The 10,277-nt window shown below is 43.6% G+C and overlaps 1 pseudogene; it reads left to right on the forward strand.

Annotated features, from left to right (window-relative positions):
• LOC105554840 overlaps window positions 1-5,667 on the forward strand; it is a 23,848-nt pseudogene extending 18,181 nt beyond the window's left edge.
• The last annotated feature ends 4,610 nt before the right edge of the window (window positions 5,668-10,277 follow it).

Genomic DNA, 10,277 nt, shown 5'->3' on the forward strand with positions numbered 1-10,277 from the left:
TCTCGGCCTCCCAAAGTGCTGGGATTACAGGCTTGAGCCACTGCACCCGGCCCCTTTTTCTTGTTTTCTATGAGTAATTTTTTTTGTGGAAGCAATACAAATGTCTTTAAAAACACTTCTTAAACACTGAAGTATGACCAAAAGAATAAAAACAATTCAAATTCCCACCACATCCCCCCTAAGAGATAATTACTGTTAATATTTTGGTCTACAACTTTCCAGATAATTTTCAATCAAATTAGCCTCACTGTGAAAATAACCCTACTGTAATGCTGACTTATATCCTATTTTTTAACTTGGCAACATGTTATGTTTCTTTGTACATTATTGCATTTTCTTCTGGAAACATTTTATTTTCTAAACTGGAATCAGCTTTGTTTTTCTGATATATAAAATATTTAACCAATACAGAGAAATAAAGTCCCTCATAATCCCACTTCCTAAAAATAATCACTATTAATTTTTAAAATCCTTCAAGTTTTTATGTATGTGTAATCATACATTTATATAGACAGAACCCTAACACATCGTTGGATAGTGTTTGGTAAACCGCTTTTTCCTTCTTAACACTAGATCATGAATATCTTCCCACATCAATACATCATGTGGCCGAGCACAGTGGCTCATGCCTGTAATCCCAGCAGGTGGGCGGATCACCTGAGGTCAGGAGTTCGAGACCAGCCTGCCCAACATGGTGAAACCCTGTCTCAACTAAAACTACAAAAATTAGCTGGGCATGGTGGCATGCGCCTGTAATCCCAGCTACCCAGGAGGCTGAGGCAGGAGAATCACTGGAACCCAGGAGGCAGAGGCTGCAGTGAACCAAAAAGAATGCACTATCCTTCTTGATGGCTACATTGAATTCTATTCCATTGAATAAATGGACCATAATTTATTTAACCAATCACTTCTTGTTGGAAACATATTCTAATTTTTCAATTTTTAACTATTATAAGGAATTATTATTTTTTCAATTTTTCACTATTATAAGGAATACTGTGCTCCTTATAATGATGTAAGCATCATTGTATATGCTTCTTTGTCACATATCTGATTATTCCTTTAGAAAAAAATTCCTAGAAGAAGAGTTGCTGAGAAAAAAAGATACATCTTTTAAAATTTAATCATATTAATGAACAGTCCTCCAGAAAATGGCACCAATTTACATTTCACCAATATGTGTAAGATAAACTGATTTTCCACACCATCTCCAACATTGACCATTATCACTCTTTTTTATCTTTGCTAGTAAGATGGCTGAAAATGAGATTTCATTTTGGTTTCAATCTGTAAGTCTTTGATTATCAGTGAGGTTGAAGCATGCTTTTATATCTTTATTTGTCCAATTTAGTTTATGAATTACCTAATTACCTATTCATGTGTTTTGCCTATTTTATTTTATAAAAGCATTCTTCTTTTCTTATTGATTGGTAAAAGTCCTTTATATATCAAGGCTATTAACCTTGGTATCTATGTTGAAATTGTTTTTTCTCACTTAGTTCATTGTATCTTTTGCCATAGAAAATTTTCATTTTTATATGTTTGGTGGGTTTTCTTTTGAAATGCGGTCTCATTCTGTCACCCAGGCTGGAGTGCAGTGGCATAATCTCAGCTCACTGGAACCTCTGGCTCCCGGGTTCAAGCTATTCTCCTGCCTCAGCTTCCGGAGTAGTTGGGACTACAGGTGTGCGCCACCACGCCCAGCTAATTTTTGTATTTTTAGTAGAGACAGGGTTCCATCATGCTGGCCAGGCTGGTCTCAAACTCCTGACTTCAAGTGATCCACCCACCTCAGTCTCCCAAAGTGTATTTTTATGTATTTGTACCAGCCTGAGCAAACAAAAAGCCAAGTAACGGCCTTAAACCATACAATATTAGCTGTTTAATTAACCTGAAATTCAGAAGTAAGTGGTCACAGGATTGGTCTGGTGGTTCGGAGATGACATCAGTCTCTGTATGTCCTTCAGATTTGCCATTTAGTGTATATTGACAGTGCCTCCCCTCAGTGAGACAAAATGCCTGCTACACCTTTAAATATCACATCCTCGTACTCTGATTAGGAAGGACAAGGATTAAAAAAAAAAGGAGAATAAGGACAAGGAATTTTTTTGCCGTCTCACAGATCTACTATTTTCATCGGAGAGGAAATTCTCTCCCAGAAGGTCCCAGTAGATTTTTACTTACATCTCTTACTGGTAACCAGTAGTGTGTGCTGGAATAATCAAACCTGCCAATCACTTCCTCTATGACTTGTGGCTTAACACTGCATTACCAAAAGACCTCCCTGTCCCCAAATTCTCTTTTTTCTCTTTTTGAGACCAAGTCTCACTATGTTGCCAGGCTGGAGTGCAGTGGCACAATCTCGGCTCACTGCAACCTCCGCCTCCTGGGTTCAAGCGATTCTCTTGCCTCAGCCTCCCGAGTAGCTGGGACTATAGGCACATGCCACAATGTCCAGCTAGTTTTTGTATTTTTAGTAGAGATGAGGTTTCACCATGTTGGCCAGGATGGTCTCGATCTCTTGACCTCATGATCCCCCTGCCTTGGCCTCCCAAAGTGCTGGGATTACAGGCATCAGCCACCATGCCTGGTCCTCACATTCTTTTAAAATGTAATCCACTACTATGTCCTAGAACTTTTGAGTTTTTATTTGTTTTATTTCCAAATCCTTAAACTATCTGGAATTTATTTAGGAGTATAGTATGAGATAACTTTGCTTTTCTTTCCAAAGGATATCCGATGTACGGACAACTTTTATTAAATAATCAATATTTTCCCCATCAAGTTGAAATACCATCTTCATTATTTACCAAATTCTCCTAAATTCATGGGTCTAGCTCCATGGATCTGTCTTTTCTTGCTCCAGTACCACAATGTTTTCATCACTACAGTTTCATAGCAGGTAGCACAAGTTATTCTTCCTTCGTTATTTTCTTGGCTATTCTTTATTTGTTTATTCTTCTAGATAAACATTAGGATTAGTTTAACTAGTCCCCCCCACCCACCAATGAATGTTTTCTTTAGCATTTTGATTTGACTTACATTAAACTTATAGATTAACTTTAGAAGAATTCACATCTTTACCAATATTTAGTCTTTCCTCCCAGGATCTTGGACTGTGCCTGTCCACTTTTCATCTTCTTTTATGCCCTTTAGCAAAGTTTATCATGTCTTCATAAATATCTTGCACATTTTTGTTAAGCTTATTTATATGTATTTTATTTTTTATGCTGACTGTAAATGGGATATCTTATACCAATAGGAAAACTCAGAAAAGATCATTTGTTCATTTCTTAAATATATTCTATTTGGCTGGGTGAAGTGGCTGACCCCTGGAATCCCAGCACTTTGGGAGGCAGGGGCGGGAGGATCACCTGAGGTCAGGAGTTCGAAACCAGTCTAGCCAACATGGCAAAACCGGGTCTCTACTAAAAATACAAAAATTAGCCAGGTGTGGTGGCAGGTGCCTGTAATCCCAGCTACTTGGGAGGCTGAGGCAGGAGAATCGCTTGAACCCAGGAGGCTGAGGTTGCAGTGAGCTGAGATCATGCCACTGCGCTCTAGCCTGGGTGACAAAGCAAGACTCCATCTCAAAAAAAATAAATAAATAAATAAATATATATATGTATGTGTGTGTGTGTGTGTGTGTATATATATATATTCTATTTGGCTATGATTATTTGAAAATATTCCTTGATTTAATTTGCTAATATTTATTTGTCATTTATTTCTAAGAAAGGTAAGGATGAAATATTTTTATCCTTTGAAGGACTTTTATAATAATGTTTGCAAAGTTTATAAATGAATCAGGGAACTTTCAGTCTTAATATTACTCTAGAAATGTATCATTCAATAAATACAGTAGCCACCAGCCATGTGTGGCAAATGAGTACTTGAAATGTGGCTACAGTGGCCCACTGCTGTAATCCTAGCACTTTGGGAGGCTGAAGTGAGTGGGAGTGGATCCCTTGAGTCTGGGAGTTTGAAGCCAGCCTGGGCAACATGGCGAAAACCTGTCTCTACTAAAAATACAAAAAATTAGCTGAGCATGGTGATGTGTGCCTTTAGTCACAGCCACCCATGAGGCTGAGATGCCAGAATCATCTGAGCCTAGAAGATCCAGGCCACAGTGAGCTGTGATTACACCACTGCACTCCAACCTGGGCGACAGAGTGAGACCCTGTATAAAAAAGAAGAAGAAGGAGAAGGAGAAATGTAGCTACTGCCAGTGAAGAACTAAATTTATTTTTATTATTATTTTGAGACAGGGTTTCACTCTTGCCCAGGCTGGAGTGCAGTGTTGCATTCATAGCTCACTGCAGCCTCCAACTCCGGGGCTCAAGTGATCCTCCCACCTCAGCCTCCTGAGTTGCTGGGATTATAAAGCACACACGATCATGCCTGGCTAATTTTTCTTTTTTCTTTCTGTAGGGATGGAGTCTTGCTGTGTTGCTCAGGCTGGTCTCGAACCCCTGGCCTCAAGTTATCCTCCCACCTTGGCCTCTCAAAGTGCTAAGATTCCAGGCATGAGCCACTCTCCCTAGACAATGTTATTTATCTTTAATATTTAAAATTAAAAACTGATGTTTGACTTAGTTACTGGGAAACTTTTAAGCATTTTGGAACAATGTAGGTATGTGAATCTGCTTTTCAACTGTAAATTTACTTTATAAAATCTAAATCTTCAGAGATAAGTATTTCTGATGAAAACTTAGTGTCTGAATTGAGATATGCTGTAAGTATAAAATACAGAAGAGTCGGACCCGCTGGGGCGCGGGCGGCCCGGGATGTCCACCCCCTCCTCCTGTCCTGGATGGTTAGAACGTGCTTCCCCACCGGGACCTACTCCCACCTGCTTCACGGTCCCCTCTGGGGCACGTGCCTTCTGAAGAGGAGGCTCCTGCTCCAATGGGGGCCTCACTTATTGCGGACTTAGAGCAGCTGCACCTGCCCCGGTCCCCACCCTCACCACAGACCCCAGCGGAGGGACCTTCGGTCCAGCCTGGGCCGGATACCCTCAGGCCCGTGGAAAAAGAGCTGCTGCCTCCCCCAGCAGAGCTTGTTGAGAGAGAGGCGTCCACAGACATCCGTGCCTTCTACCATAAGACTGTGCCCCCCCCTCAAGAACTGGCTGTAGATGCCATGAAGAGGCAGTACCATGCCCAGTACTTCACGTGCCGTACCTGCCGCCGCCAGCTGGCCGGGCAGAGCTTCTACCAGAAGGATGCGCGACCCCTCTGCGAACCCTGCTGCCAGGACACGCTGCAGAAGTTCAGCAAGTGTGGCGAGGTGGTCCGGGAGCACATCATCAGGGCCCTGGGCCAGGCCTTCCACCCCTCCTGCTTCACGTGTGTGACCCGCGCCTGGTGCATCGGGGATAAAAGCTTTGCCCCGGGCAGCCAGAACGAGGTGTACTCCCTGGACAACTTCTACAGGAAATTTGCCCCCATCTGCAGCATCTGTGAGAATCTCATCATTCCTCGGGATGGGAACTATGTCTTCAAAATCGAGTGCACTGGAAGAAATTTCCATGAAAATTGCTACAGGTATGAGGACTGCAGGATCCTCCTGTCTATCGAGCCCACGGACCAAAGCTGCTACCCCCTCAACAACCGTCTCTTCTACAAGGCGTGCCACCTGAAGCAGAGTGCTGCGGGGTGCTGCTGAGAGTGCCCGCGAGTGTCAGGCAGTGAGCGGACCACTAGCCCCAGCTGGGGCCCTTCCCTGACTTGGTTTCCCTTCCTGACTTGCTCTTGCACACTTTCCTTTTGAGCCTCCACGGGGACCAGGCTGCAAGTCGGCGCAGCCTGTCTAGGACACAGCGGGGCTGAGCGCCGCCAGACCTTCCACTCCTCCTCTACCCTCTGGGCGCCAGAAGGTTCCTGGACCATGAGTGTCACCCCCAGAATTCCTTGCTGGTCCTACCCCACTTCCAGGGAAAAGCTGGGGGGAGTCTGCGGGGGACACTTGGACCCCTAGCACTGACTGTAGCTGTCTGGTCGGGGTGCTGAGACCAGCATGGCTTTGCACGGTTGAGCTGTTTGAGTAAAAACTCCAAAGTCCCTTAAAAAGTGCTTTTTAGCCTGAACGCAGTGGCTCACGCCTGTAATCCCAGCACTTTGGGAGGCCGAGGTGGGCGGATCACTTGAGGTCAGGAGTTCAAGACCAGCCTGGCCAACACGGCAAAACCCCGTTTCTACTAAAAATACAAACATTAGCCAGACGTGATGGCACATGCTTGTAGTCCCAGCTACTTGGGAGGCTGAGGCAGGAGAATCGCTTGAACATGTGAGGCAGAGGTTGCAGTGAGCTGAGCTTATATAACTGCACTCCAGCCTGGGTGACAGAGTGAGACTCCGTCTCAAAAAAAAAAAAAAAATGTTTTTGAAAATGTTGAGGTTGGCTGGCCACAGTGGCTAATGCCTATAATCCCAGCCAAGGCAGGTGGATCACCTGAGGTCAGCAGTTTGAGACCAACCTGGCCAACATGGTGAAACTCCGTCTCTACTAAAAATACAAAAAATTAGCAGTCATCATGGCTGGTGCCTGTAATTCCAGCTACTAGGGAGGCTGAGGCAGGACAATGGCTTGAACCCAGGAAGCAGAGGTTGCAGTGAGTCGAGATCGTGCCACTGCACTCCAGCCTGGGCAATAAGAGTGAAACTCCATCTCAAAATAATAAAAAAAGAAAGAAAGAAAGAAAAGAAAAGAAAATGCTGAGGTTGAAATGATGGGAATCAACATTCTTTGGATTTAGGGGAGAGAGTGTAATAGCAAACACCTCCCCTTGGTTCACACACATACAAGAATGGGACCCATTGGGGACACAGCCATGGACTTCCCCATTCTGGAATGTGTGGTGCTAAAGTGAGGCTGGGGCCCAGGCCTAGGAAGAGAAGGTGGCCCATAGATACCCCGGGATATCAGCAGCCCCCGATCTGCCTTCTGGCACCTCCTCCCGGGTGCTGTAGTGAGTCAGCAGGCATAGGGTGAGAACTTGTTGCATGCTGGACACAAGGCCGAGTGTGCCTCCTGCAGCCTTGAGAGGATCCATGCACCACCCCACCCCAAACACACACAAGCACTTCTCCAGGACAGTTCCAGGAGAGATGTCCCTTCAGTCCCCTAGTTTAAGTCCCACTTGCGCCCTGTAGCCCAGCCTGTCTTGTAACCACTGCCTCCTCAATGCCACATCTAGAAGATTCTTCTTCCCTTTGAAAGAGAATCATCGTCGTTGCTTCATCACTTCTAAGACATTTTGTAGGGCATGGACAAGTTAAAAAAAATGTGCTTTCCTCCCTGGGGTCTCGCTGTACCACAGGCTCCTGGGAGAATGTCACAGGGGCCATGCACTGGGTAAGCTTCTCTGTAGAACCCCAGGGGCTTCAGCCCAGAGCACAGAGTCTCAACCTAAGCCTGGAGCAGTGAGCCCCGAACTTCTGCATTCACAGACCACCTGCACAATTTTTTATCATAACCAAAGGTCTCCTGTTCTGTTATGTCACTTAAATCAACATGCTATTTTGTTTTCACTCACTTCTGACTTTAGCCTTGTGCTGAGCTGTGTATCCACGCAATCATGTTCACGTGGCAGTTATGGCTGTCTTCTTACACATGAAAATAAATGCATAACTCTTAAAAAAAAGAAAAAATACGAGCCGGGCACGGTGGCTCACGCCTGTAATCCCAGCGCTGTGGGAGGCTGAGGGGGAGCAGATCACCTGAGGTCAGGAGTTTGAGACCAGCCTAGCCAACATGGTGAAACCCTGTCTCTGCTAAAATTAGCTGGGCATGGTGGTGGGTGCCTGTAATCCCAGCTACTTGGGAGGCTGAGGTGAGATAATCACTTGAACTCGGGAGGTGGAGGTTGCAGTGAGCCTAGATTGCACCATTGCACTCCAGCCTGGGCAGCAAGAGTGAAACTCTGTATCCAAAAAAAAAAAAAAAAAACCCCGCAAACCCCGCCCCCCCAAAAAAGCATACTCAAGTTTGAAGACTTAGTGTGAAAGAAGAATGTAAAACACCCCAATAACAATTTTTACATTGATTGCATGTTGAAATGCTAAATTTTTGAAATATTGAAACATTATGAAAATTAATTTAACTTTTTTTACTTTTTAAAACATGACTACTAAAGGATTTTAAATTATATATGAGGTTTATGTTATATTTCTATTGGACATCACTGCTCTAGATTTTTAAATAATAGCATTTATCTGATTCTCAAAGTCTGCCAGAACTACACTTGTTTTTTATAACTGCATACTGTTTCGTCAAATGGATATACTAAGTGTGTCTAACCGATCTGTATCTTTTACTTTATTAAATTTTTTTGTTTGGTTGGTTTTTTGGAGACTGAGTCTCACTCTGTTGCCCAGGCTGGAACACAGTGGCATGATCCTAGCTCACTGCAGCCTTGAACTCCTGGACTCACGTGATCCTCCCACCTTGGCCTCCCAAAGTGCTGAGATTATAGGCATGAGCCACCACGCCTGGCCCAATCTGATATTTGTGAACATTTAAGTTTTTTCATCCTTTCTTTCTTTTGGTAAATAATTTTGTGTTTAACAAGTTTGTGGCTGTATCTTCGTACAGGGGAGTGACATAATCAGATTTGCTTTCTGAAAATCATTTTGGCTATATTGTAGAGAACATGCTGGCTAAGGGCAAGCATGGATTCAGGGAAACCAGTTAGGATGCCCTTGCAAAAGTTCTGGGGAGATGGGACCAGTGGAGACAGAAAAAAAGGGTACTCTCTGGAGACACTTAGGACATGGAGCCCATAGGACTTGGAATGAATTGGATACTGGAGTCATGGGGAGGGAGTCCACGATGACTCCCAAGATTCTCGCTGAGCAACCAGAGGTTAGCGAGACAATCACTGAATTGGGAACCCTAAAAAAGGAGTAGTTTGGGGGAATAAACTCCTGAGTTCAGTTTTGGAATGCTCTTGAGATATCCAAGTAGGGATGTGGAATAGCCAGGTGTACAGCAAGAGGAGAGGCAAGGATAGAGATAAAATTTGGGAGTCATTGGTGTACAGATAATATTTAAAGCCTCAATGGGCCAGGCGAGGTGGCTCACGCCTGTAATCTCAGCACTTTCGGAGGCCAAGGTGGGAGGATTACCTGAGATTGGGAGTTTGAGACCAGCCTGACCAACATGGAGAAACTCCATCTCTACTAAAAATACAAAATTAGCTCGGGGCATGCTTGTAATCCCAGCTATCCTGGAGGCTGAGCCGGGAGAATCACTTGAACCCAGGAGGCAGAGGTTGCGGTGAACCGAGATCGCACCATTGCACTCCAGCATGGGCAACAAGAGCAAAACTCCACCTCAAAAAAAATAAATAAATAAAAGTCTCAGTGGGCCTGAATGAGGTTGTCAGAGGAGAGAATGTAGATGGAGAGGCCTGGGTGTTTGGTGGAGAGGGAGGAAGTAGCTAAGACCAAGTGTTGTGCAGCATCAATAATGAAAGCCAGGGAAGGAGGAGTCAGGACTGGAGACTGCTTGAGAGAGGCCAGAGGTATAGATAGAAACAAAGCCAAGAGTGGTGTGGGGCTCACAGAAGCCAAGAAAAGGTGGGCATTTTAGGGAGGGTGCCAACCTCTTGCTGAAAGGTTAAGTGAGATGAGAAACTTAAGCAATGCCTATTGTTCTATCTCACTAATAATCAGTGACATGCAAATTAAAACAATGAGATATCAGTGTTCACCTATTCAATGGTAAAGATTTTCAAGATTAGTAATATCCCATGTGGGCAAAGATGGGGGAAGAGGTACTTTTAGACCCTGTTGGTAGAAATGTAATGGTACCAGCTTTGGGGGTGGTCTTGGCAGCATCTATCAAAATATAAACCACATATACTCTTTTTTTCTCTTTTTTAATTTCCCAGCTACTAGAACTGATACATACACTCTTTAACCCAGCAATTTCTCTTCTAGTTTATTTATCCTAGAGAAATACTGGCTCATGCGCAAGAGATTGCAATTACAATACTGTTCACTGCAGCATTGTTTGTAAAACTGAAACTCTGCTAATAACATAAATGTACTTTGGTAGAAAGAAGACTATGTACATACTATTGAAGACTGGGGAAGTAGTTTAAAAGAATGATGCAAATTTATATACACTTAAATGTAAATGTCCCCGAGACAGCGTAAAGTGAAAAAGTGGCAGACCAATGTGTATAGGAAAGTCCTATTGGGATACATTGTAAAACCTGCATATTTAAATATGTATGTTAAATATATAAATATGTATTTATATATAATATA

Source organism: Mandrillus leucophaeus, unplaced genomic scaffold, assembly GCF_000951045.1.
Source record: "Mandrillus leucophaeus isolate KB7577 unplaced genomic scaffold, Mleu.le_1.0 Scaffold66, whole genome shotgun sequence".
NCBI classification, from domain to species: domain Eukaryota; kingdom Metazoa; phylum Chordata; class Mammalia; order Primates; family Cercopithecidae; genus Mandrillus; species Mandrillus leucophaeus.